At 46.4% G+C, this 5,881-nt stretch overlaps 1 non-coding gene across 1 annotated transcript; it reads left to right on the top strand.

Moving 5' to 3' along the window:
- Positions 1 to 4,943: 4,943 nt before the first annotated feature.
- Positions 4,944 to 5,048, top strand: LOC114677832 (U6 spliceosomal RNA). The gene has a single exon (XR_003729271.1). It is a non-coding gene; the product is annotated as a U6 spliceosomal RNA (small nuclear RNA).
- Positions 5,049 to 5,881: the final 833 nt, after the last annotated feature.

Here is a 5,881-nt window from a genome sequence, read left to right as displayed (position 1 = left end):
CAAATGACATATATAATAAAATATATTACATCCAAATTGATAGCCAATGATTTAATAACATTTAATATTAAAACAATTAAGACACATAAAATGTACAGCATCTATAGCCTGCAAATTCTTCCGGGGATATTATGATCCTAGCTTCAGTAAATAAATGTTATACTTATGGAAGCTGCATTGATTAGGCCTTGACATTAGATAAGTAAGTAAATTACTTCAGGTATCAAAGGCTTCTCTACTCTAGGCTGGAATAAGTGAATGTGCTTTCCCAATGCCTATGTTCTCAGATAATTTTTGCAGTGATGGAATTCGGCTCATATCAGCAGTAGAGAGAGGTGAGCAAGACCACTTAGTACCTAAATATAGGGCTGAGAATTCATGCAGCTGGCAGGAGAAGATGAGACCTCTTTGGAAGATGGCTCGGGTAGCTTTAATGTGAACAAAGCTTCCAAAATTAAAAATGTTTAGTCATTGTAGCTACAAAATCAACAAAATAATAATGAAAGAAAAAAACACGGGGCCAGGCGCAGTGGCTCATGCCTGTAATCCCAGCACTTTGGGAGGCCAAGGCGGGCAGATCACGAGGTCAAGAGATGGAGACCATCCTGGCCAACATGGTGAAATTCCATCTCTACTAAAAATACAAAAATTAGCTGGGCATGGTGGCACGCACCTGTAGTCCCAACTACTTGGAAGGCTGAGGCAGGAGAATTGCTTGAACCTGGGAGGAAGAGGTTGCAGTGAGCCGAGATTGCGTCTCTGCACTCCAGCCTGGCGACAGAGTGAAACTTGATCTCAAACAAACAAACAAACAAACATGTATTGAGCACCTCTGATTGAAAGCCTTTAGTCCTTTGGGGACTAAGAAACGGATAAGCAAGGTCCCTGTCCTCATAGAGCCATCGTCTAACCGAGGAATCAATCATGAACACCGAAACTGTGATGTAAAGCAGAAAGAAGAGGCCCACAGTGGGGGGAGCACGGAGCTCGAAGAGATCAGGAAGATTCCATGGAGGAGGGGCTGAGCAGGATTCTGACCCACGAAGGCTGGGCGAAGGGCACTCTGGGCAGGGAAAATTGCGGGCAGCAGCTGAGGCAGGAAACTGCAGGCCATATTTGGAAACCTATAAATAGCCCTTCTGAGTGAAAAACAGAGAGCACTGAAGTTAGAGGGAGGGCAGAAGTAACAGGTAAGGCCAGGGAGACAGGTGGTGAACAGATTGAGGCCTTCTTCCAGTCTGAGCCACACATCTTCCGAAACCTGGCAATCAGCCTGGTGCTTGGCTATTTCATCGACTACACATGTGACCACTGGCAGCCACAAACGAAGAAGACCCCGATCCAAGAACTGGAGCTCTGCTGCTCTCCGCAAGTGCTCGTCTCTCAGACTGCTTATCTCCGACTCAGTGACACAGTGGTAACCCAGAATTGGGAAGATGCCAGGAAGAGGGATAGGGACAGAAACATAGAAATGTAACCAGTAACTGACCACTTCCCTCTACAGTCTTATACCCCCACATGGCTTCCAAGAAGCCCAGTTTTTAGCTGTTGAGGGGAATGCCTAATGATACTAGAGGAGGGCCACATGTTTGTGTAGGCAAAGGAGAAACTGCCTTAACACAGCAAGAAATTTAACAAGGAATAAAACAAATGAAGAATTCTGATCCTGCTGGGTAACAAGAGATCATCCACAAGAGGCAACTGTTAGTTTAAAATTTCATGGCATTGCTGAGGGCGGTGGCTCACACCTGTAATCCCAGCACTTTGGGAGGCCAACGTAGGCGGATCATGAGGTCAGGAGATTGAGACCATCCTGGCTAACACAGTGAAACCCCATCTCTATTAAAAAATATAAAAAATTAGCCAGGCATGTTGGCAGGTACCTGTAGTCCCAGCTACTCCTGAGGCAGGAGAATGGCGTGAACCTGGGAGGCGGAGCTTGCAGTGAGCCGAGATTGCACCTCTGCACTCCAGCCTGGGTGACAGAGCGAGACTCCATCTCAAATAAATAAATAAATAAATAAATAAAATTTCATGGCCTTGATGCAATAGGGCTAATAGCCTCTGGATGGATTTCTCACCTTTGCATGTTTTCCCTTTTTTTTTTTTTCCTGTTTGAATTTCAATTAGTCTTAGCCTAACAGTGGCTTTTTTTTTTTTTTTTTTTTTTGAGACAGGGTCTTGCTCTGTCGCCCAGGCTGGAGTGCAGTGGCGTAATCTTGGCTCACTGCAACCTCTGTCTCCTGGGTTTAAGTGATTCTCCTGCCTCAGCCTCCTGAGTAGCTGGGACTACAGGAGTGTGCCACCACGCCCAGCTAATTTTTGTATTTTTAGTAGAGACGGGGGTTTCACCATGTTGGCCAGGCTGGTCTCAAACCCCTGCCCTCAAGTGATCCACCCGCCTCAGCCTCTCAAAGTGTTGGCCACTGTGCTCGACCCAATAATGGCTTTTTATAGCCAACCAAAACACTTGGAATACACAAAAGCTCTAAAATAAAAAATACAGTGCTACTATATTGTAAGCATTTAAGAGACCCTTGATAAGCACATAAAACCCCATGATAATGCCCTCATCAAAAATATGAGTTCATTTTATTTATTTTGAGACAGTGTCTTGCTCTGTCACCCAGGCTGGAGTATGGTGGTGTGATCATGGCTCACTGCAGCTTCAACCTCCTGGGCTCAAGTCATACTCCCACCTCGGCCTCCTGAGTAGCTGGGACTATAGGCACACACCACCATGCCTGGCTAATTTTTTTGATTTTTTGTAGAGACAGAGTCTCACTGTGTTGCCCAGGCTGGTCTTGAACTCCTAGGTTCAAGTGATACCCCTGCCTTGGCCTTTCAAAGTGCTGGGATTACAGGCATGAGCTACTATATCTGGCCAAAAATAAAATTTGTTTTTTTTTCTTTTGAGATGGAGTCTCGCTCTGTCACCAGGCTGGAGTGCAGTGGTGCAATCTCGGCTCCCTGCAACCTCCACCTCCTGGGTTCAAGTGATTCTCCTGCCTCAGCCTCCCCAGTAGCTGGGACTACATGTGCCCACCACCATGCCTGGCTAATTTTTGTATTTTTAGTAGAGACAGGGTTTCACCATGTTGGCCAGGCTGGTCTCGAACTCCTAACCTCAGGTGATCTGCCCCGCCTCGGCCTCCCAAAGTGCTGGGATTACAGGCGTGAGCCACTGTGCCTGGCCAAAAATATAATTTTAGATGTGATGCAGAATTGACAACTGGCTCCCATTCCCTGCCTAGCCCCTAAACAGGGCGGGTAGAGGGAGGTCTTAGAGCGGAGGCCAAGGCCATAAAGGTGGGGAAAAGGCATGTGAACTTGTTTCAGAGAGAGAAGAGGTGAGGGGTAAATCTCGTCCTAATTATTCTCCCAGCTGAATCTGGCCAACTAACTGGGACATTTCCCGAATCGCTAATGTTATCCTGCAGCTTTGGCATTCAGAATTGTCCCCAGTAGCCGGGGCACGGTGGCTTACGCCTGTAATCCCAACACTTTGGGAGGCTGAGGAGAGAGGATCACAAGGACAGGAGTTCAAGACCAGCCTGGCCAATATGGTGAAACCCTGTCTCTACTAAAAATATAAAAAGACCTGGGCATGGTGGTGTGTGCCTGTAGTCCTAGCTACTCTGGAGGCTGAGACTGAAGAATCGCTTGAACTGGGTAGGCGGAGGTTGCAGTGAGCTGAGATCGCGCCACTGCACTCCAGCCTGGTGACAGAGCAAAACTCTGATTCAAAAACAACAACAAAAAAAGAAAACAGGATTTTTAGCCGGGCGTGGTGGCTCATGCCTATAATCCCAGCACTTTGGGAGGCCGAGGCGGGTGGATTACCTGAGGTCGGGAGTTTGAGATGAGGCTGACCAACATGGAGAAACCCCGTCTCTACTAAAAAAAAATACAAAATTAGCTGGGCATGATGGTGCATGCCTGTAAACCTAGCTATTCAGGAGGCTGAGGCAGGAGAATCGCTTGAACATGGGAGGCGGAGGTTGCAGTGAGCTGAGATCACGCCATTGCACTCCAGGTTGAGTAACAAGAGTGAAATTACGTCTCCTAACAAAAAAAAAAAAAAAAAAAAAGATTGTCCCCAATAATATTTAACTTGGGGCCGACCACCACCACCAGGTGGCATCAGATCACAACTGAGTCCGGCATGAATTTATTTAAAAATTTTTTGTTAGAAGACAGGGTATTGCTATGCTGCCCAGGCTGGTCTCAGACTCCTGGGCTCAAGCGAGCCACCCGCCTCAGTCTCCCAAAGTGCTGAGATTACAAGCCTGAGCTGCTGTGTCTGGCCTGGCATGAATTTAGATAGGGCGGTTAACTCCCAAATTCCTCAGAGCTAGCTAGACTGACCCACAATGGTCATTTTGTTGTTAACCCAGCAAGAAATTGTAACCTTCCACTTCATATGACTGATTTATTTGGATCTCAGTTATAATTACAATTACAATAGGATTTACTGTATTAATTTATAACCAATAATTGATGAAAGTACTCTCTTAGTAAACTAAAGGCCAAAGAACATTAAATTAGACATTGTGCTAATTATTTTGTGCTAATTATACATATATATTATATATATACACACACAGGCCGGGCGCGGTGGCTCAAGCCTGTAATCCCAGCACTTTGGGAGGCCGAGGCGGGTGGATCACGAGGTCAGGAGATCGAGACCATCCTGGCTAACATGGTGAAACCCCGTCTCTACTAAAAATACAAAAAACTAGCCGGCGTGGTGGCGGGCGCCTGTAGTCCCAGCTACTCGGAGGCTGAGGCAGGAGAATGGCGTGAACCTGGGAGGCGGAGCTTGCAGTGAGCTGAGATCGCGCCACTGCACTCCAGCCTGGGTGACACAGCGCGAGACTCCGTCTCAAAAAAAAAATAATAATAATAAAAAATAAAAATATATATATATACACACACACAGAGTGCTCGCTTTGGCCGCACATATACTAAAACTGGAATGATGCAGAGATTAGCAAGGCCCCTGCACAAGGATGACACTTTTATTTAACTTGGCAAAAAAAAAAAAAAAAATTAAGAAAACCAATACACACACACCCCTCATAGCTTGAGTTTATTTATTTTTTGAGACAGGGTCTTACTCTGTCACCCAGGCTGGAGTGCAGTGGTGCAATCTTGGCTCATTGCAACCTCCACCTCCCAGGCTCAAGCAATTCTCCTACCTCAGCCTCCTGAGTAGCTGGGATTACAGACATGCGCCACTACTGCCTGGCTAATTTTTTTTTTCTATTTTTAGTAGAGATGGGGTTTCACCATGTTGACCAGGCTGGTCTCAAACTCCTGACCCCAAATGATACACACTGCTTGGCCTCCCAAAGTGTTGGTATTACAGGCATGAGCCACTGCACTCAGCAGAGTTTATTACATTACTGAAATTTTCAGGCTGGGCATGGTGGCTCACACCTGTAATACCAGCACTTTGGGAGGCTGAGACTGGAGGACCACCTGAGGCCAGGAGTTCAAGACCTGCCTGGACAATAAAGTGAGACCCCAACTCTACCAAAATTACACAAATTAGTTGGGCATGGGCGTGTGTGCCTGTAGTCCCAGCTACTCAGGAGGCTGAGGTGTGAGGGTTGCTTGAGTCAAGGCTTAGTGAGCTATGATCATGCCATTGTACTTTAGCCTGAGCAACAGAGTAAGACCCTGTCTCAAAAAAACCCAAAAGAGACAAAGTAAAAATGAAGGCCGGGCATGGTGGCTCACATGTGTAATCCTAGCACTTCGGGAGGCTGAGGTGAGAAGATTGCTTTAGCCCAGGAATTTGAGATCAGCCTGGGCAACATGTGGAAACCTCGTCTCTACAAAAACTTACAAAAATTAGCTGGGTGTGGTGGTGTGT

The sequence above is a fragment of the Macaca mulatta genome, chromosome 4 (genome assembly GCF_049350105.2).
Source record: "Macaca mulatta isolate MMU2019108-1 chromosome 4, T2T-MMU8v2.0, whole genome shotgun sequence".
NCBI lineage: Eukaryota > Metazoa > Chordata > Mammalia > Primates > Cercopithecidae > Macaca > Macaca mulatta.
This window is presented reverse-complemented; position numbering and strand designations above follow the sequence as displayed.